General features: G+C 42.0%; 1 long non-coding RNA gene and 1 pseudogene across 2 annotated transcripts in view; one reads left to right on the forward strand and one right to left on the reverse strand.

Moving 5' to 3' along the window:
* Positions 1-23,688, forward strand: part of LOC145425145 (NACHT, LRR and PYD domains-containing protein 12-like) — a 363,340-nt pseudogene that overhangs the window by 241,073 nt on the left and 98,579 nt on the right. The gene's annotated exons all lie outside the window — the stretch shown is intronic.
* Positions 1,286-5,790, reverse strand: LOC145425181 (uncharacterized). Its single transcript, XR_013905841.1, has 2 exons — positions 5,635-5,790; positions 1,286-1,383 (listed from the first exon to the last, which is right to left on the reverse strand). It is a non-coding gene; the product is annotated as an uncharacterized LOC145425181 (long non-coding RNA).

The raw sequence follows: 23,688 nt of genomic DNA on the forward strand, positions 1-23,688 counted from the left end.
AGCACAATAGAGAAATCTCACACTTGGTTGTTTCAGTGGTGAGGGGGGAGTGCTGATTGAGCCCCCGTAGGGTAAGCTCGCACTTCAACCTCCAGCCTCTGATCAACTCTAGGGCAACCAAGTGCGAGGCATGACGGACCTGTGTGCAACCATGGGGAGGTGGACCCTCTTGGTTACCTTGACTACGACACTCACCTTTACAGGACCCCAGCTGGTGCCGGAAACAGCTGAACCAGGAGGAAGGCAGAGAAGATGGACACACGACAACTCTCCCCTAAGGGATATGACGCAAGACCACATTCATCCGTGGATGAACAATGCCTGGTACCGTTATATCCACGACAGAACAAAAGCAGAATCGGCAAATACAGACTATTATGTCTGTTCCCATCTACCCAGCACGGCAACATACCCCACACTATATATGTTCCTGGACCAGCTCTCAGGGAAGAATTACTCTATGATACTAGCAGAGAAAGGGGACTTTGTGTCCTCTTCAACAACACATTCTGCATTTACATAAAGAAGACGCACATTCATCAAACATGACTGACGCCCTGAATGTTTGGACACAGATCCAGCAGGCCCAAAATCAGGACTATGTAAGTGATACAAGTGACTGGTTTTCTTGGCTCTACACTGGCTCCTGGTTACAGGTGCTAAAAACACTACTCATCGGAGTTGGGATATTTTTACTTTTATTTTGTGTCTTTGTAACGTGTATATTGCCATGTATAAAACTCATGATTAACCGCGTAATATTTTCTACTGGTGCTGCATATACAGTTGTGACAAATAATGATGATAACTTTGGCCTGTTGGAACATGAAGACTTTGTGTGATTAATGACGATGTGACAGAAAATGTACAACAAGATGTTACAAACTGGTATCTCACTTCAAGTTTTACTGACAACAGGAGGGAATGTCAAGAGGAAATTGTATTTAGTAGTCAGTATACACACACGTATAAAAATGAAGACCAGGGCAAAGCTCAGCGCGAGTCTCTGAGACTGCCCTTTCTAGCAAGAACTTCTGTGTGTTTCTCTTCTCTGAGTCTTTACTGAAGAAGTGTTTTAGAATATTTTTCCTAACATGCACATAAACAACAGCTGCTTGTTTCAGTGAAAATACATTGATGGGTTTTTAATAAAGTTGTGGAGCTGTAAAGTATTTAGTCTCGTGTCAATTATATCGTCAGCTACATCGTTATGGCAAATGTTCAAATGTATATGGTGATAAATATCTTTGGTCATATGGTCCTGCTCTGTCTGTCACCTTCTGTGTTGAGCTCATTGTTTCCTCTGTAGTGGCTGAGCTGAGTCCAAGTAGCTGAAAATGTTCCTCTGCTGCTCCGTCAGACTCTCCTCCTCCTGCTGATCAGCTGGGACACAAAACAGATCTTTGTTAGGCTCCACACTGCACTGAAGAGTCAAAGTGTCTCATATGTTCATCTGACAAGTAAAAGAACACATTTTTGTTTCCCGAGGTGGGCAACTTGTTGGAAACAAACACAAAAGGTTTGAGCACTGATACCTGCCATTGCTGGCATTGAAAGATGCAACGCCAGCAATGTGGATTGTCAAGACTCAAACCAATCATCAAGCAAAGACAACAGGGATCATTTGTTTCTGTTTATTTAGCATTCACAGCATTTGCCTTCTGTGCAGGGGAAGTCCACGCACACTGTGTGGTACCGCCATCCGCAGAAGGTGCATTCAACCTCTGTAAGAGAAACGAGATTGTCTGAGACTGAAATGATATTCTCTAAAGATGTGGTGATTTGTAAAACTTCAAGTGTATGATCAGGTGAAAACAAATACACAACTGCATGTCATGTAGTTGAAGGTTTTTTTTTTTCTTTTGGAAGACCGGAAAACACTGAAAGTTACAAATTAGTCCTTTATTTATCCAGGTAAAAAATAAATCTCATTGAGATTAAAAATCTCATTTCCAAGAGAGACCTGGCGTCATGGCAACACAAGTCACATACCACATAGGGATATAACATTTAAAACAAACACAATATCCCAACATGTGTAACAAATGTATTGTGCTTGAAACAAATTCAGAATAGGTGATAAAGCAGCTGCACATGTGTGTCACGAGTAAATCTGGCTGTATAACAAACAGAAACAAGTGATCCCTGCTGTCTTTGCTCAATGGTTGGTTTGAGTCTTGACAATCCACATTGCTGGCATCTTTCAATATGTTTGAATGCACCAGTGTAAGTGCAGCCACTCAGACTCAATGTGTTCATAGAAACAGGTGCAGATGTGTCACGAGTTCATCCAGCAGTAGCTATGGCACTTGGCCACAGGTGGCAGCAGTGGACTGACCTGCATTTGAGACTGCGCCAGCTGCTCTGTGACAGTCAGTAGATCTGCTACCAATTGCAGATCATATGCAAGTTTTGGAAATGACATTATAAATATTCCTAACTCAGCCACGGCAGCCATGTTGATGTATTACCTATATTGGCTGAAAATGTTCATTTGCAGAGAAAAGACACAGGCAGACTGTGCTTACAGGATGTTACATGTTATTATGTGATGTTATTGAAATCATCATGAATAACAGGAGTGGTGATTCCTGTAACTTTGTGTATATAATTTGGCATTTCTTACTGACGTAGGCCAAAAATAAATACATAATAAAATTTTATTTATTTTAAAGGTTTATTTGCAAGATACAAAAAAACAAATGTGTGTGTAAAGTTCCACGTGTATTGTGGAACTTTACACACACACACACACACACACACACACACACACACAAACATATTAAGGATTGTACATTAACTAGGGCTGCACGATTAATTGTTAGAAAATCGCGATCTCGATTCATACTTCTGTGCGATCTCATTTCCAAATGACAACGATTTAAAAAAAAAAAAAAAAAAAAAAAGACGACGACGATTGTTCCGCATTTTGTTCCGGGACGTACTCTGCATGAAAACAAGCGCTCACTCTTCCTGCTCAACAAATGACAAGGGCGGAGCCTTATACCACATGATACAGAAGCTGTGCCGTGTGATGCTAAAACTAGCAGGGAAAAAACAACGGAGAGCACGTCAGGGATGACGAGAAAGTGACAGGAGAAAATCCGTCCCGGTCAACCACCCAAACATCAATAACGGGAACCTTATACAGCGCTTCCCTATACACGTCGAACTCCCGCAGGCACAAAGACATTACGGAGGCTATCACTTATCACCTGACCAAAGATATGGCTCCATCAACACTGTGCAAAACGAGGGATTTAGGAAAACGATCAACACCCTAGACAAACGCTACACAGTGCCGTCCCGCAACTATTTTTCTATTGTTGCACTACCTGCTCTGTACACGCAGCGTCGAGCAACGGTGGAGACGGAATTTCAAGCACTACAACATTTTGCTGCAACGACAAAACGTGAGACATTTGTTGTTTTATGTTTATTTATTGTTATGAGAGAATCATGATCTCAATTCTAAGCCAAAAAATCGTGATTCTCATTTTATGCAAAATCGTGCAGCCCTAACATTAACACAAAACTATTGTTTCACCAGAGAAACACACATGAAGAGAGAGACAATAACAGCTACCAAACAGTCGTCATAATTCGTCACACAATGAGAAAAGGACAAATCAACAAGTAACAATGACTAATTAATATTAAAATCTGTAACATAATGTATTGTTTGGCGTTTAGTCTGATTGGTTCAGGATGAGCTGCCATTATCCAATCACACGTCTGCTTACCTGCATCTTTTCTCTTTTTTCTAACCTGAGCACCTGATGGCTTTGAACTTTTGTTGTCCATCTTCCATTGGTTTGAATTTTGCTCTCCAGTACAAACACAAATCCCCCAACCCGAGGATCAGCACAATTAACCTAACAGACCTTAGTTCACAGATTCACTTTGTCTAAGGTTGATTTCTGGGATTTCACACAACCCAGGATTCAGATCGTGAATCCATGATGGGCTTGGATTTACATCATTATAAATGAAATGTGCTCTACTTGGAAGCAGCCGGCCCCGCCCCTTTTGACGGGTTGTGTGAGACTTTAAATCATCAAACTGTAAATTATAAATTTAAATTGTTATTGATCCTTTACCCCGAGTCCTAAAGTGTAGATTTATTTTCTTACTCTTCTTATATTTATTGTTTGTTTACTTGCACCGTTAACTGCAGCCTCGTCGTCGTCTCGTCTCTCTATATGCTGGACTGTCTGTAGCGGAGATGACAATAAAGTTTACTTTGACTTCAGCAGCGCGCAGGCGCACCGAGGCCTCTCGCGCTCACTTTATAGAATTTAGAAAAAACATCAGTGCAGATTATAAGTCTGTATCATAATAGCTGTTTGTTGTTTTTATTTTGTTTTGCGAGTTGGTTATTAGATGCCGCTCCAGCCAGCCAGAGACTCCCCGCCCTCTCCTCCCTGTGCTGCCAGCAGCAGGCGCACCTCGCAAATGGAGGGCGCCCTTACTCCCAGCAAATGGCTGATAGAAAACCGATCGGTGCCTACGAATTTCCCAATATGCGCTGGCATGACGTCGGGGAAGCATGGGTACGACCGATTGTCACTACCCGATCCGTACCGGAAACCCGATCGGTACCCCGCATGCGCGAAAGGTTTCTACTTCCGGTCGTAGCGTTTTACGATAGTTATGGGTCAGAGTATCTGTTAAGATGTTAAGAATAACAAGTATATCTTAAAATGTTTGCAATAATGAAGCATTTCAGTACAATGTAGACAAAAACAAAAAATAAAAAGAAAGTTATGGATCAGGACTCTCCGATCCTTACTGCGCATGTGTAAAGTCTGACCGTACAAATCGGGTCTACCCGATCCGTACCGCGCATGTGCAGATGTTTTCTTCTTCTTCTGTTCGTTTAATGGCAGTTTACTCCCCAGTGTACGAGGATACCGCCACCTGCTGACCGAGCGAATAAACCCTATTATAAACTGAATTAGCGTCATTACAAACGTGTGTTAAATCTGATTTAGTGATAGTCGAGTGTGTTTATGCTCGTCTGTGAGGAGAGGATTGTTGGAATAGTGATGATGATGTGCGCTATCACTGTCAATTGTCAGTAAACACTTAATCTGGCTGATGAATCTAGACGCGAGATATTACAAAGTCTGTATTATTAACTCTGTAATTAGGCGCCATTCTTCTTATTTTACGGCGCTGTTGCTCAATCGGGGGACGCTCTCTGTTGAGGAGAAAAGCATGAATTTGTTTGTATACGGATTATCCATTGTTTAAATGTCCCGGGCAGTCGAAAAGGAGGCAGAGCTGTTGAGAAATGCTAGGAGCTAACTGGGCGCTAACCGTATCATTTAAATATATTGAATGTCGCAATGTTGGCAAAGAGAGGAAGTGACGTAAGATTTGCGCATGCGGGGTACCGATCGGGTTTCCGGTACGGATCGGGTAGTGACACCGATTATTTCATTTGTTTTCTTCCCCGTGATGCCCCCCCCACCACGATGCATTCTATTGGTTTGCACACTTACACACACCCAGCTGTGGTTTCCTGTTTTGCTGGACTCTGGAGAGCCCCGCCTTTAACGCTCTTCTCTCACAGAGAGCAACAGAAAACTTGGAAAAACTCCAGATTGACTGAACTCAGTTCAAAGTTACCTTGACACCTTTAGATGTGAGACGTAGTGATGGTCCGCTTGAAGCTGACGCTCCGGTGCGTGTGTCAGAAAGATCAACGCGCTGCTTCAGAAGCACCGTGTCGAGGCTTGATTCGTTTGGCCAGAGTCACGTGATCAGTGACGTCTGAAGCTTCGTTTAGAACGTACCTTTTTTTAAATCGAACTTTATTGAAACACACTGAGTATACAACATACAAACAGATGAAGTTTACAAAAGAACAGAACATGAACATACAGAACCAGGAGTAAAAAATTATGATATGAGTAGGCGAAAAAAATCAACATATAAATATTGTTCTGAGAGGCTTTTTGTTGGTTGAGTCTGAAATTGATTGTATGTACAATTCATATCCTTATAAAAAGGCAGAAATATGGTGTTTTATTAATAAACTTACATTTATGGATATAAAATAGCTAAAATTATTAACAATTTTTTTTATAAAAAAACATTTATCATTCTTCCTGGGGAACTTAAAGAAACAGAATAAAACATTTTCCCATCGTAAAGAAAACTCCCTTAAAATATGGACAATAACAAAACTGCTAAATTCTTCCAGAATCTCTGTGTAGAGGAACCAAAAGAGATGTGCCACAGTTTCTGGATGATCCCCACAGAAAGTTCAATTACTTTTTATGTCTCTTTTAAATGTTACCATATAGTGACTGGCTGGGTCACATTTATGAAGAATTTTATATGAGATTTCCTTCACCTTGTTCACAATTAGATATTTATGGGATCATCCAGACTGTCTTCCAGGTGATATCTGGAACATGTCGGTTCCAGTAAGATATTCTATATATGGGAGAGACATGATATCTTCTTGGAATAAACTACGTCTTCTCTTATTGCTGTTACCAAGTTCCTGTGAAAAGCAGATTTTTCCCACTGCTGACTCAGCTGGATCAGGGAGAGTGACTGAGGCAGATATTGAGCTGTCAGTGTTTTTATATAACATTAAAGTCCCTGAGGGTATGGCACCAAGCACCATTGAGAATTCCCCAACACTGACGGGAAAATTATATAGTGTAAGGAATTCATTGTAAGTAAATAGTGCTCCCTCGTTAAATTTTAAAACTTAGTAGCGGCCGCCATTGTTGGCAGCTGAAATTTGGCTGGGCCGCGCTATGAATTCTGGGATATGGTGGGCCACGAAGGACACACCCGACCCATCCTTCAAACTCGGGGGAATGAAGGACGCATTTGAAGGAGTCGAGGAATCGGGACAGCCTTCGTCGCCTGGCTGTGACGTCATCGGCCTTCAAATGCGGCCTCCGGAGGATGCAGCCGACGTTTTGGGACACAGCTTGTGTGTCTTTGTTGGTCATGTGACCTCCCAGGGACTACACATGGAAATGAGCAGTTTAGCTCAAATCTGGCAGGTTTCCATCGTCTGTTTTTGTCCTGATGTCCATGAACATGAACACTGTCCCTGTCAAACACATCCAGATAATCTGATCCAGTGTTGTTCTTCTGTGGTGTTTGTGATGGAGCAGCTGATCCTGATGTCCTCCACCAAGGGGGCAGCAAATTCAGCTGACTGTCATCATTTATTAAAAAGATGTAACAATGTGACATAATGCAATATAACAGTGTCAGTTACACATTGTGGGTTGCACTGTGGCCAGAATGGACATTACCTCCTGCCTAATGGAAGCTGTCAGCCATCCTGCAACCATGAATTAGATAAGCAGAAGTGAAGGGATTGTTAACAACAATTTAATAATAAAATGTAATGTGATAGTTGCACTTTATTAGCTCCCCACAATCGTATGAGTAATAACCATGAATGCACTGCATGCTCATAGCAAGTTCTTTAGGTTTAAAGTGAGATCCTGCTTTAAAGGGCGCTTCATCTGCTGGGAATGACATGTTTCTTCTAGTATGTAAGGCTCAGCCCATCTTACTGGGACTTACTTTTGTAGATCCACATGCTCTAAACCTGGTGCTCCATGATTGGTGCAGAAGCTTTAAGCTACTATTAACAAATAATGACCATGGACTTAGTTGTTACTACAATAACTTATCATTGAGCAACTTGTATATTTAATTTTACTTGTAAAACTATGCAAGTAGAATTGAATGGGGCACAGTGAGCTGAGCACAGGCCCACTCTGTGACACTCAGAGGTTTGTGGATATCATACTGAGAGTATTGGACACAGTGCAGCCAGCTTGCAGCCACTTTCCCACCACTTTAGCACAATGTTTACATGAGACTCAGCCACACTAATGTTCCTGGGCAGACATGTGGTTCAGCATGGCTGATGGCACTGTACCTGCAGCTGTCATGGACAAGAACCACTCAATACCTCACCCAAGCCAAGCCTGTGCTGATGTTGTGATCTGAGACTGAGACACTAACCCAGGATCATGATATGATGTTGTGAGAGTTTCACTAAGAATTAGCTCTGATTACAAGATTTCAATCTATCGTAACTCTAATTTGTATTTACTTCAGTTTGTTCATCTTCGAGCTGTGTGCAGCTGAGGACAGTCTTATTATTACCAGGTCTGTGTGTCCTCAGTTTCCCAGCATGCCTTGGCTGTGGTGGTGGAGGTGAATGAGGGGGAACATGCTGCTCTGTCAGCACTCAGGTTTCATACCTGGTGATCTCAGAGGACAAAGCGGCGTTACAGCAGCGCACGTTGATGAGACCTGATGCTCTGAACAGTTCAGACTTCAGCCTCACTCTGAGAAAACAAACGACTGACTGTCAGCAGCAACTACACCTGCTCCATCAGTGACGGAGAGAAGAACTGAGACTGAGAGACATACAGCTGCAGGTCAAAGGTCAGAAACGCCCGCTCTTTGTACGGGTCAGGAGTTAGTACTGCAGAGGTCAGAGGTCAGCTTGCTGACAAACCATTTGAAACAGTTTGGAGCTAAAAGCACAACAGCAGAGGAAAGAAGAGACACTGCAGAGATGATGCAAAATATTGTGTTTTGTTCTCAGCTGTCAAAAAGTGTAACACACGTGTTCCAGCACAGCCTTTGTGTACTTTCACTTCTCCATACTGTCCATTGGAAATCCTGTTTGTTCCTTTTTGATTTCAGTCCATGTGTCCAAAGCAAACTTCTGTCCCACACTTTCTCTGCTGACTCTTCACCGATGCTCAGATGATCTCAGATGATTTCACCAGAACTCATCAAAATTCGGGCTCCACAGAAACCCAGACGTCACTAAACAAGCGTAACAAGCAAAGTGAAAACTGGTCGTTCAGCTTTATTGACCAAAGATAAGCTCACATGTCACCTCATGACACAGACACTTATTTCCACAGCATGCACGAGGACTGACAATAAGAGTCTATAAAGCCACTTCTATCTGCCACACCTGTGCTTCTGTCATGGTTGCTCTCCTCTCACTCTGTCATTTATCCACAGTCTGCCTCCCTCTGCTCCGTCAGCTGACGTCCTCTCTACACCACCTGCTGCGTTTTATCCTGCAAAAACACATTTAAGAAGCGTTGCACCAAGTAACGGGAGTAACTGGTATAAAATACATTTAAAGGAGGTGGTGCTGAGTGCTGTGACTGGGGTCCCACCACTGACATCATGGGTGGAGGACATGTTGGAAAACTGCTACAAAGTGCTGTGCAGCCAGCAGAGCTTACAGTCTGTCCTGTGTGTCATACAGGCTCTCACACTTAGTGTTTCTGTGACACATTGAAGAGAAGTTTGTGTTGTTCACAGTTGTACTGAGTGACAGCTGACATGACCTAACAGGAATAATGTGTCTGTGCTGAATGAGAAGTAACACACAATGAAGTCTTGATGCATCTCAATCATCCAGGAAAGTGAGTCTGTTGGTTCTGTTCATCTGGACGCAGCGTTTTGTGGGAGAAACGTGTCGTCATCATCAGGTGACGTCTTCAGTCTCAGCTGCAGGTTTCAGTCTTACAAACAGGACATTTGCATAAAGACTGAAACCTGCAGCTGCAGGAACGATGGGCTGGGAGCTCCGTTCCTTCATCTTAATTATGCAGATTCTCAGGACCATTGATCAACAACCACTGATCCATGTCCATGAGTCCCATTCACAGAGATGTGGGAATGGCTGCAGTCACAGCATGTAAGATGGAAATAAATGAGAAGTATTTAGCTGAAGTGGATTTGATTTATGTTAGTTCTTTTTTAACTTGTAGTTCTACATTGGAAGATTATTGTGATATTGAAATATAACAATAAATTTATATTCTATTATTTTCTCAAAATAAGCGTCACACTCGTGGAAGCCGGTGTAGCCGCCGAAACGCCTGCATTTATGGAGACTTTCAGCCCCAGGTAGGCCAGTTATGGATCTTCGGATCCACATTATGTCAGCAGCTGTTCTCCACCGTGAACTGTGTTAAAAAAAACACGCTCATTAAATCTTGTGCTGATGAACTCAGGCCTATATTTCAGGTTATTTTTAACAAATCCTTGCAAACACAACATGTGCCCTCTCTTTGCAAAGAAGCAGTCGTGGTTCCTGTCCCTAAACCTAAACGACTTCAGGCCTGTTGCCTCACTTCAGTTGTAATAAAAGTCTTTGAAAAAATCCTCAGAAATGTGATTATGAAGAGACTGAAGGTCAGCTGGATCCAATGCAGTTTGCATACAGGCCCAACAGAGGAGTGGAGGACGCACTTTTGACTTTACTAAATCTGATTCTTAAACATGTAGAGAGTAAAGGGACTTTTGCAAGACTTCTTTTCATTGATTTTTCTTCGGCTTTTAATACAACACAGCCCCATATTTTAATTAAAAGACTTTTAGAACAGTTTGAAATCAGGAAAAACCTGCTGGGCTGGATTTTAGATTTTCTAACTGACAGGTCACAAAGAGTGAGAATAAATGGGGTTCTGTCTGACCCAGTGTTCTCCTCCACAGGTTCTCCTCAAGGCTGCGTCCTATCACCCTTATTATTCACTCTCTATACAAACATGTGTCAGGGCAGACATGAAAACAGGGTCATTATTAAATATGCAGATGACTCTGTTATTGTCAGCTTACTGAAAGAGGGTGAAACTAACCACGGCCCAGTCATTGATGACTTTGTTCAGTGGTGGGAGGAGTCTTATCTCCAGCTGAACATATCTAAAACAAAAGACATGGTTGTTGATTTTAGGAAAGAACAAAATGGGCACGGAGTCACTTTAATTAAAGGTCAGAAAATAGAGCAAGTACAATCATATAAATATCTTGGGACCATAATAAATGAAAAACTGAACTTTGATCAAAATTGCAAATCAGTTTGTAAAAAGGGTCACCAGCAGGGACGTGCAGAGGGGGGGGCTAGAGGGGCTTGAGCACCCGCCCCTATCCTGATGAGTGCCCAAAGTGCCCTTTTGTTGAGGCAACTTTTAAATTTTTTTAATTAATTAATTAATTAATTTTTTTTTTATGTGTGTGTGTGCGTGCGGAGTCCTGTCTGTGCCCCTCAACAATAATATTTAACTATTAATCATAGTTTTGCTAAATAAAAGGATCTGGCTTGCATCAGTCACATGATCACATTTAACCAATGATCGCCCTCGACGGCAGAACGCGCTGGTTACGAGCCGGGAACGAGCTCACAAAGAGCACGCGCATTTTTTGCGGTCCGGAGCTGTAGGAGAAACACAGACTGATGCAACAAAACCAGTAAGTAGGTGTACAGCGCACACTGTAGTGTGTAGCACACAGGAGTATTAGCTTATTACGTACACGTTGGTAAGCTGTCTTGTTGCAACTGACGAACTGAAACAAACGAGCGTGCTGTGTGTGCAACAGCGTGACAAACATTACCTGTCCTTTTATTAACTGCACAAGTAGTGCTGGTCATAGCTGCTGGCTACCTGTGTAAGGCTGTCATGGGTCTGTAGCTCTGTCACCGTTTTAGGGAACATATTTAGTTTTAAAGCAAGTTACAGGGCTTTTCCTGCCTTTCTGGAGGGATTATATTTCACTAAAAACGATCTAATATGCATGTCCACATAATAATTATTATAATTATAATATATTAAAAAACACACGGTGTATTTTAAAGCACATACATTAAGAAGCAGATTATATTAGATTTATATTTTAAATAAGACAAAATTTGGATTTTACAGCAGTAAAATGATTGTATCTCTACAGTTTAAAAATGTAATAAGCTTTGCCCCTGCACAGAGTGGATAGTGAAACAAATGGAATCATCATAAATACATTATTTCATATTTATTACTTCCCCCTCCTCATTGCTTTATTATTGTAGCTCTAGTAATGAATAATAATGTAAGGATGCCCATAGTATATACAGTATTCTGAAGAAGGTCTAAAATGTCACTGTGTGTGCATGTGTGTGTTTTATTTAGCTGGATTTAAAAAAAATATTACTCATGATATAACATTGTGCAGACATGGCTGGTAAGGACATGAGGAGGAAACAACAGGAGCTGTGTGAGGCTACTAAAGGCAGGGCTATAACATTTTTCTGTCATCATTTTATTATAGATTAAGTGCAAGAGTTGTTAGGTGTGGATAATTAGATTATAGTTTATTGCAATAGCAAGTTGTGCCTTGTTCTCAGATAGACAGCAAGTGGAGAGTGATATATGAAATGATGGGAAGGAAGGAAGAAGAGAAGCAAAGAGTGATTCACAGGCAGAGCCTAAATTATTTCTCAGTTTTTTGTTGCCTTATGGTTCCAAGCGCTGTCACCAATCTTTGCATTTTGTTATTATCTCATGACACTTGTTTAATCAGCTACCATCTCTCCTATGGACTTTTTAATGTCTACAGTCTCAGATCAACACAGCCCTGCCCTTCCCATATTAGATTCTTGATGAATGTGTGTTGTTGTTATTCAGCCTGGTTCAATGTGCCCCTTTTTAACTTTGAGCACCCGCCCCTTTAAACCTCTCTGCACGTCCCTGGTCACCAGCACCTTTGTTGCCTTAGGAAACTTCATTTCCACATTGACCAAAAAATGTTAACTTTGTTTTATCGTTCTTTTATTGAGTCTGTTTTATCCTTTTGTTTGGTGCCATGGTTCGGTCAGACCTCTGTCACAGAAAAAAACTCTCTGAATCAGAGAGTGAGATGGTTCAGTCGTCTGATAGGTGAGCCACAGTCTTGTTTAGGCTTCCTGTACTCTGAGCAGGTACAGAGGATGGCTTTATCAATCCTTAAAAATGGTTCCCATCCTCTAAGGGGTGAATTTCAGCTTCTTCCCTCAGGACGGAGGTTTCTATTTCCGAGATGCAGGACAAAGCGTTATAAAAATAGCTTTGTCCCGGTTGCTGTCACTGAATTAAATAAGAACTGTTTTTGATTCGAAATATTAAAGTATGTGTCACAGTGAGTTTTATATATTTACTAGGTATGTGTGTTTTTAAAGGGATGTCAAATGCTGTCATTTTTCTGTAAAGCAAATTTACCTTGCCTTTGGGTATAAATAAAGTTACCTTACCTGCAGACGCTGTGCGCAGAGGTTCAGGAGCAGAAGTCCCGCTGTAAACATATCACGGCAGACCCGACGATGCTTGCATGAACGCGCTTTTCAGCATCTCTTTATTGACCACTTTACACACACGGTTGCTGTGCGCACACAGCCGGTGTTCCAGATCAACTGGCGTTTAGATCAACTGGCGTTGGTCGAACAGATGTGTGGCAGTCTTGCGTTTCAGTAGCTCCTACCGACAAACCAGCAAAAAAACGCCAAATGTGTCATCTGTGACACTTGTGAGGTTATCTCAAACACACTCCGTCAGTCTTGATGCTGTTGAACAACAAAATGTTTAAAAATGTGGCGAGTTTACCTGGTGATATCCTCATGCGCGACGCGATCGCGAAAACAGCAAACAATTAACACCACGCCGATGTTGTTCACAGGACAGCAAGAGTAAACGATCGGGAGACCCTTGTCGTCGTTATCGTTCCGCTCGCACGGTTTATTTCACCGAATTCAGCGTTTTTGCTTCACAACTAAAGCGAGCAGTTTACTTTGTGCACTAACATGGACTCGAGTCAACCAGCGCCACCTCTGGCCAAGTGCCACAGCCTACAGCCAGATCAGCCTGTGACACACATCTGCACCACGTTTGCTTTCGTTTCTTGCACAACACATTTGTACCTTTCAATTGTGTCTGTCTGTGAATCATGCAAATAAACCTTTGAAATGAATGAAATGATATCATATATTCCTTATTGGCCTACATTTGTACAAAATTCCAAATTATATACACAAAGTCATAGACATCACCACTCCAATTGGTCATCATGATTTTAATATTCTCTTTTCCCATAACAATGAAATACACCTTGGACAAATATGACACATCGATATTTCATTAGTGTCGTCACATCACATCCTGTAAGCATCATCTGCCTGTGTCCTTTCTCTGGAAATTAATATTTCCAGCCAATATAGGCAGTTCATCAACATGGCTGGTGAGTTGGTAGTTAGATATATAGTCAGTGACTCAGGTGTGACGCTTGGTTTGTCATCTGTTTGTGAGACTGGAGGAGACGCAATCTTTTGTTTTAAATCTTAGTTAGGAAGATTCCTGTTTTAAAACAAGCACGTATTGTGAGAAATGCAAGAAGCACATCTGCAGAAAGCACACCGTTACATTCTGTCCATCATGTGGACAAAATTGAAAATGTTGAGCATTGAAAAACTGAGAACATTGGGAAAGTTCAAAAGAAATGTGTTTGTAAGAACGAAAAACCAAATTGTTCCTAAAATAGTTATGGAAAGTCTAACTGTTGTATGTCTGTCTTCTACATGTTTATCTGATGGGAAATAAAGTTGCTATTGTTTCATTGCAGTTTTTGAACAATCCTGAGTGGATTTACACAGTACGGATCTAAATGACCCGCAACAAAATCAATGTCATTTTTTTGTTCTTCAACATGATCTTCAATTTGTAGCAGATCCACTATCACACAGCAGCTAGAGCAGTTTCAAATGGAGGTCAGTCCACTGCTGCCATCTGTGGCCAAATACCATAGCCCACTACTAGATTAACTTGTGACACATCTTCACCTGCTGCTATGATGACATTGAGTAGAGGCTGAGTGGCTGCACTTACCCCTGGTACATTCAAATCTACCCACAAACATGTTGAAAGATGCAATGGCAGCAATGTGGATTGTCAACACTAAAAACAATCAGTAAGCAAAGACAACAGGGATCACTTCTTACTGTTTATTTAGCACCCACAACATTTGTAGTCGCCTTCTGCACAGGGAAAGTCCACACACACTGTGTGGTACCACTTTCCACAGAAGGTGCATTCAGTCTGCAAGATTGAATGAGATTGTCAGAGTCATTGTCTGACTGTTTATTACTATTCACCTGCTGTACATTCACAGTGACTGCCATCTCCTTACAAATGTTTATTAGATTCACCACACTTATACAGACTGTATATAACAACCAACTCTAAAATGTTTTTTCTCAGTGAAAAGACACAGACAGACTATGCTAACGACATGTGATGTTACAACACTAGTGAAATATTGGTGTCATTTCATTCTTTTCAAAGGTTCATTTGCATGACGCACAAACAGACACAATTGAAAGGTACAAATGTGCAAGAAACGAAATCAAACGTGGTGCAGATGTGTGTCACAGGTTGATCTGGCTGTAGGCTGTGGCACTTGGCCAGAGGTGGCGCTGGTTGACTCGAGTCCATGTTAGTGCACAAAGTAAACTGCTCGCTTTAGTTGTGGAGCAAAAACGCTGAAACCGGAGAAATAAACCGTGCGAGGGGAACGATAACGACGACAAGGGTCTCCCGATCGTTTACTCTTGCTGTCCTGTGAACAACATCGCGTGGTGTTAATTGTTTGCTGTTTTCGCGATCGCGTTGCGAATGAGGATATCACCAGGTAAACTCGCCACATTTTAAACATTTTGTTGTTCAACAGCATCAAGACTGATGGAGTGTGTTTGAGATAACCTCACAAGTGTCACAGATGACACATTTGGCGTTTTTTTGCTGGTTTGTTGGTAGGAGCTACTGAAACGCAAGACTGCCACACATCTGTTCGACCAACGCCAGTTGATCTAAACGCCAGTTGATCTGGAACACCGGCTGTAGCTTTGCAGCTCACAGCCCGACACACACCAACAACAGCAGAGAGAGCACAGACGTTAAAGCGTGATTGCGGGTGCCGCTCAGGTGCGTCCGCCTCCCCTGCAGCGGCGCTGCAGACCACGCCCACCACACGCAGTAACCAGGTAAAATACATACTTAGGCAGAATTTTGCAAATATCTATTTTTCATTTTGTAGCAGCATAGAGCTTTTTTCCAATTATTTTTTTAAAAGTCAGGTCAAGGCTCCAAAAGCCCAAAGGCGATATAACAGTTTGTGTTTGCTACATGGATCCTTGTAGTTCAGCTTTCCTTTGTTATGTTTCTTTAAGAGCTCAAAATGTGTTCATTACATAAATAAAATGTAATTTTCTCTGTAGCACTTCATGGATTTCATAAGCAACACACTGTAGTTGTTCACACAAAGCATAAAGGTAAAAACAATATACACAGTGTTATCTTCATTTTAGATGTCACAAAGTATTTGCGGCTCCCAGTGTTTTCCCGAACCCTGACCCTTTGCGTGGAAACCGGGTCCAAAAGGCTCTTTGGGTGTTAAAGGTTGCTGACCCCTGCACTAGGCCCAACTGACACATATATTTGATTCCAAATACAAAAAATAATGTGTAACCTGCTGGAAGAATGTAGGAGGTTGAGACAGGATCTCAACACTTGGTGTCTGCAACAAAAGACAACAATATGTGGGCCGATCGTGGCTCAAGAGTTGACAGCTCGTCTTGTAATCGGAAGGTTGCCGGTTCGAGCCCCGGCTTGGACAGTCTCGGTCGTTGTGTCCTTGGGCAAAAAAGCACTTTGGGGTCCTTAGGGACGAGTAAAGCGCTCTACAAATACAGGCCATGTAATGGCAGAAACATTCTCTAGTGTAAATCCTGACTAGTTCATTAACTACAGATCAGTTTCAGTGAACATTATTCACAGAGGGATCTGAGTTCCTTATACCAGACTCTACAGAAACTGTAACACTGTGCAGCTCTGCGACTCAACAATATGACAACAATGTAACACACACTAGAATCATCAAATAAAGCCCCACTAACCACTAGAACTAGAACTAACTAACTAGCACTGGACACTTGCATATTAGAGATTTCTACCACCATAGGAGGCGAGATATCATCCTTGAACCAGAGCATCCAGCCCTCAATTTCGGACATAAAAAGCGACGTGGCCAGGCATGATAACACTTTGACTGAACTGCAGGACTGTGCCTCGAACCACTCTGACACCATCGCCACTCTCCAGGCCACTGTGGAGCGTTTGTCTGCGGAGTTAAAGAAGTTAGATGAGAGATGTGGAGGTCTTGAGGCACTCCAGGAGGAATAATTTAAGAACTGCAGGAATACCAGAAGGCACAGAGGGACCCAAGATGACTGAGTTGGTTCACACCTGTTGGCGGAGGCGCTATCTCTCGAGGAGAAGCCACTCATCGATCGAGCACATAGAGCGAATCGCCAGCGTCCCAAACAAAGTCATCTTCCTCGGCCCATCATCTTGAGATTGCACTACTACCACATTGGTGAGGAAATTCTGCTGAAAGATGCAGAGAACAAGAACCTGATGTATAAGGGTTTTTAAAATAAACATCCTCCCAGATTTCCCTCCCTCTGTTGGAAACGCAGAGCCGCATTTGCAAATATGAGAGGAAGACTACGTGGGATGACCGGCGTCAGGTACAGACTGCTATACCCTGCAAAGCTGTTAGTGACCCATGGTGATGTGAGGAAAAGCTTTACCGATCCCAAAGAGACCGTAGACTACGCGGAGAAGCACCTCTCCCACCCACCTTCAAATGTATTAAAAGCAAGGATATATCTATATGTCTAACGCTGACACAGCACTGTGTTTCTTCTTTTCCCTTTATATTCCATGTAAAGGTCAATATGGAGCGTTTATGGAGCTCGTTTATTGACCAGCTGTCAGTTAGAAGGTAAGAGTTACTAGGTTAACAGAGGTTAGCAGTAACAGTACGGGGAAGTATATTGTGTTGTTCTTTTGTTGTTTTTTATTTTATCGTACTTTACTTTGCTATTTTGATTTTATCTGTTGTGAGTGCTTCCCGTAATTCTCCTTTTTCTTGCGCCGCTGCGGCCAGAGTTCACAACATTACATATTTTTGTATCTATAAACAGGAAGCTGACACTCTCCAGACTTTATCAAAGGTGTGAGCGTCACAGCAGAGGCCTTTGTGTCAACGTAGCTGAAGACAAAACACAGAAACACATGAAGGAGATTTTCCTGGCCTGGATTTTATACAAATATTCTGCAGTACATCAAAAATGAAAGAAAACCATTAGTCAACATATGAACATCACCTCTGAAGTTACAGAGCTTTGATTGGAGACACAGCTGAGCGTTTTGCATTTTGCATAATTAATTACATAATTAATTATGTAACCATAATTAAATGGTTACATCATCTTTAAAGTCCCCAGAGATCAGGAAAAGGGCCTGAGGGTGCTGTGTTTGGAGTCTGCTGGTTACAGTGTGCAGGACCTCACAGGCTGCTGCAGCGTTAGCAGAGGGCGGGACATACACAGCTATCATAATCACGTGTGTAAACTCTCGTGGTAGATAGTACGGTCTCATGCTAACCGCTAGCAGCTCAGTGTCCTTACAGCATAGCGTCTCTTTGATAGAGAAATGCCCAGAGTTACACCATCTATCGTTCACAAACACAGCCAGACCCCCTCCTCCCTTCTTACCACTCTCCGCTGTTCTGTCATAAGAGGCTCAGCAGCTAAAGCAGCACACCTGGGTCTCCCAGCCTATTAAAAGCAGCCCTTTGCTTCACCTGCTTCACTAAACATTATTATTTTAAGCAGAGTGGTGTGATTTATGTAGGCATTGCTGTGTGACAGGATGACTTTTCTTGCACACCCACCAAATGAGGGCGCACATGCTTCCACGCCCACTGGTGACTGCACACATCCTTTCAAGGAAGCATTTCATTCATCCCTAACAAATGGAACAAAACACTGTGCAGCGTGTTCAGGTTTGAACGTGGCCCTGGCCTCTCTCTGCATCCACCTGGCACATGCAACACACATCCACTCCCTGCTGAACTGCTTGTATTTGATGTGTTGAAGTTTTGGTAAAGTTTGAATAAATTCCACTTTATTTATAGGAACATTTCATCTGTGGACTCCTGCTTCCCCTCTCCTTGAGCCAGTTTGTGACGGGAACATGACATAAGAAAAGTAATTTATCCCTTTTTGATTCTGTGTATCTGGCGCTCATCCAGTGAGTTCACACTTGGCAGAAACAGACTGAATTTGTCTGGAGAACTTTGGCTTCAGCCAAGTTAGATAAACACACTGTGTCTCTGTCAAAACAGCAGTGTAGTTGTGGCACCCCTGTGAGGGAATGACCACATTAATATTATTTTGTGTAAAACACTCATGTAACGGGACATTTTTCATTGCTATATGTATTTATTTTCAGTTTCTTTAAGAGGATAGAAAATCCATTTAACAGGGATTCATTTTATGTTAGAAAGCAGTGAGGGCGGAACTTTGGTGCTTGCTCCGGGGTTTCGGGGTGCAGTAAGTGGAGCCCACCTTCCGCTGCTTCCTCAGACACGTTCTGGAGGAAAGCAGAGACGCATCGTGTCTTGCTTACTCTGCTCTTCACCTGCTTTTACAGGTCGGTACATGGTGCTCGCACCGAAAATGTTGTTTGTTTGTCACCGCGGTAAAGTGAGCCGTCATTTGTGAGCCGCAGTCAAGCCAGCCGCCACTTATCCGCCGCATACATTTCCTTGCGCTTTTACACCAGTCTTTACGGTACCGCCTTTTCGCTTCATATGCCGATTGAAAGCCTATACCGGCGCACACGTGCACGCATGCGCGCACACAAATTACAATGAAACAGCCCAATACAGCCAATACAATTATGGAAATGTCAGAAATTCCTTAGAAATCACCCTTAGTAGTTGAGGTACAACTTTCAACACATTCCTCCTCTGGGACACCTACTGTACCTTTGTGCCAAATTTCAGCCAGATTTACTGTAGAATTCCTCAGAAATTAATTCAAACTTCTGTTCAATCCAATACAGCCAATACACTACAATTATGTCAATTTTCAAAAATTCATTAAAAATCATCCAGAGTAGTTGATGTACAACTTTCAACAGATTCGTTCTCTGGGACACCTCCTGTACCTGTGTGCCAGGTTTCAGCCAGATTTACTGTAGAATTCCTCAGAAATTACAGGAAACATTTATTCAATGCAATACAGCCAATACACTACAATTATGTCAATTTTCAAAAATTCATTAAAAATCATCCTGAGTAGTTGATGTACAACTTTCAACACATCCCTCCTCTGGGACACCTCCTGTACCTGTGTGCCAGGTTTCAGCCAGATTTACTGTAGAATTCCTCAGAAATTAATTCAAACTTCTGTTCAATCCAATACAGCCAATACACTACAATTATGTCAATTTTCAAAAATTCATTAAAAATCATCCAGAGTAGTTGATGTACAACTTTCAACACATCCCTCCTCTAGGACACCTACTGTACCTGTGTGCCAGGTTTCAGCCAGATTTACTGTAGAATTCCTCAGAAATTAAAGGAAACTTATATTCAATGCAATACAGCCAATACACTACAATTATGTCAATTTTCAAAAATTCATGAAAAATCATCCTGAGTAGTTGATGTACAACTTTCAACACATCCCTCCTCTGGGACACCTACTGTACCTGTGTGCCAGGTTTCAGCCAGATTTACTGTAGAATTTCTCAGAAATTAAAGGAAACTTATATTCAATGCAATACAGCCAATACACTACAATTATGTCAATTTTCAAAAATTCATTAAAAATCATCCTGAGTAGTTGATGTACAACTTTCAACAGATTCCTCCTCTGGGACACCTCCTGTACCTGTGTGCCAGGTTTCAGCCAGATTTACTGTAGAATTTCTCAGAAATTAAAGGAAACTTATATTCAATGCAATACAGCCAATACACTACAATTATGTCAATTTTCAAAAATTCATGAAAAATCATCCTGAGTAGTTGATGTACAACTTTCAACAGATTCCTTCTCTGGGACACCTCCTGTACCTGTGTGCCAGGTTTCATCCAGATTTACTGTAGAATTCCTCAGAAATTACAGGAAACATTTATTCAATGCAATACAGCCAATACACTACAATTATGTCAATTTTCAAAAATTCATTAAAAATCATCCTGAGTAGTTGATGTCCAACTTTCAACACATCCCTCCTCTGGGACACCTCCTGTACCTGTGTGCCAGGTTTCAGCCAGATTTACTGTAGAATTCCTCAGAAATTAATTCAAACTTCTGTTCAATCCAATACAGCCAATACACTACAATTATGTCAATTTTCAAAAATTCATTAAAAATCATCCTGAGTAGTTGATGTACAACTTTCAACAGATTCCTCCTCTGGGACACCTACTGTACCTGTGTGCCAAGTTTCAGCCAGATTTACTGTAGAATTCCTCAGAAATTACAGGAAACATTTATTCAATGCAATACAGCCAATACACTACAATTATGTCAATTTTCAAAGATTCATTAAAAATCATCCTGAGTAGTTGATGTTCAACTTTCAACACATCCCTCCTCTGGGACACCTACTGTACCTGTGTGCCAGGTTTCAGCCAGATTTACTGTAGAATTCCTCAGAAATTAAAGGAAACTTATATTCAATGCAATACAGCCAATACACTACAATTATGGAAATTTCAAAAATTCATGAAAAATCATCCATAATAGTTGATGTCCAACTTTCAACACTTTCTTACTCTGGGCGTCCAACCGTACCTCTGGGCCAAGTTACATCTCAATTCACTGTAATCTTTATCAAAAATTGAAAGAACAATTATATGTCAATGCTGGATGTGTGTCCTTTCAAAGTGACACTAAATAACAGAACTCAGGCACATCAGGGAATAATCCAAAAGGCGGATTTATTAAACAAAAACCACATACAAAATATCTCTAACCCATACTACATAACCTAAAAAGAAACAAAGGGACACCTAGAAGCACAAGAAAACAATACTGAAAGGGCAAGAGACACAGCCCAAACATAATCCACAACTAAAACGCCAAAAGAACAAGTCATCCCACATAGCAGACGGGTCTTGGCTGGATCTGGTGTCAAGCCGGCACTGCTGGCTGACTTCTGGCATGGTAAGATGGCACTGTTTATGTGATGGCATGCCACATTTGGCCTGATTGGGTGAATGTGACATGTTGTATAGAGCACTTTGAGTAATATGGGTGAGTAAAAAAGCGCTGTATAAGAATCAGTCCATTCACTGTCTGAACAGAGTTTCGTCATGTTATTTTTGCACTATTATGTTCCAGCACATGTTGTTATTACATGGCTTACATGGCTAAGGTACACATTAGGCTGACATCTGGGGCCAGAGCTGAAACTGTTCTGGGCCAGCACAGGGCCAGCAGGGTGTCTGCAACTGGCCTTGTGCTGGCTCATGTGTGGGCCACCTCTGGTAAACAAGATCTGGGCCACCATAGGGCCGTCATTCTTTGCGGTACGCAGGCCATGTGTAAGCACATTGTGTGGGACAGATCCAGGCCATACCAATTTTGCTATGTGGGAGGAATTATGTAAAAATAGAAACATCATAAAAATGAAAATGAACATAAAGTAAAATGTACTGAAAAGAACATTAGTATGGCCATCATTATTTGCTTGGAAAGTCTAAAGTTCCATGGCTTTGAACAGCCAGAGAACGCAATGCCCAGCTTAGAGTGACTAAAAGTAACTTCTTTTAACATTCTGTCATTCTGCCTCCATATCAAACATCCACTAAAAATAGTCATTTGAAAAAAAATATTCGCCACTTTTCATCAGTTTGGGTTCCTCTGTTTATAGCAATTTTTAGAAAAGAACCCAATACCTTTGTCACTATACAGTTATACAGTGAGATACAGAGCATCTCCTACTCATTGCAAACATGCCGGGAGGGTGGCTCTATCCGCCTTAGTGCAGCTGCCGTACCATACTGTGATGCAGTAAGTTAGTAGGCTCTCAATGGGCGAGTGGTGGAAGGGTGAGCTGTAGTCCACAAAGAGCATTCTGGCGTAGCTCTGCCGCTGTTCTAGGTGACTCAGCACCGAGTGGAGGGTGATGGCATCTTCTGTGGATCTGTTTGTGCGTTATGCAAACTGGTGGGGGTCGAATTCTGGGGGGAGGTAATCCTTGGTGTGCTGAAGGACTAGTCTCTCAAAGCATTTCATGATTACCGGTGTGAGGGCCACGGGGCAATAATAGTTCAGGCTGGTGATGGGAGACTTCTTTGGCACTGGGATGATTGTGGCTGATTTTAGACAGGATGGGATGGCTGCTTCATCCAGTGAGAGGTTGAAGATTCTGGTGGAGATGAGGGTGAGCTGGTGGGCACATGGTCTTAGCACTTTACTACGTATTCCGTCTGGACCGGCCGCCTTCCTGGGGTTCACTGCTAGGAACACACATCTGACATCGTGCTCCGTTACAGTGAATGGAGCGGTGCAGGAACCAGGTGAGGATGAGGATGGGAGCAGGGCTGAGGCAGATGAATGCTGCTGTTGTGGTGTTTCAAAGCGGGCAAAGAAGCTGTTTATTTCCTCTGCTAGCTGCACACTCAGGTTTTCTGTTTTCACAGTTCTGCCTCTGTGGTTTATGATGTCTATTATTACATGCCCCACACCTCTCATGTGTTGTTGCTGGACAGGTGGGACCCCTTTTCAGGTCAGCTCGAGCAGACCTGTACAGAGCTCTGTCAACAGACCTACAGGGAGTGCAGAATTATTAGGCAAGTTGTATTTTTGAGGAATAATGTTATTATTGAACAACAACCATGTTCTCAATGAACCCAAAAAACTCATTAATATCAAAGCTGAATGTTTTTGGAAGTAGTTTTTAGTTTGTTTTTAGTTTGAGCTATTTTAGGGGGATATCTGTGTGTGCAGGTGAC

Source organism: Astatotilapia calliptera, chromosome 3 (assembly GCF_964374335.1).
Source record: "Astatotilapia calliptera chromosome 3, fAstCal68.1, whole genome shotgun sequence".
Lineage (NCBI taxonomy): Eukaryota > Metazoa > Chordata > Actinopteri > Cichliformes > Cichlidae > Astatotilapia > Astatotilapia calliptera.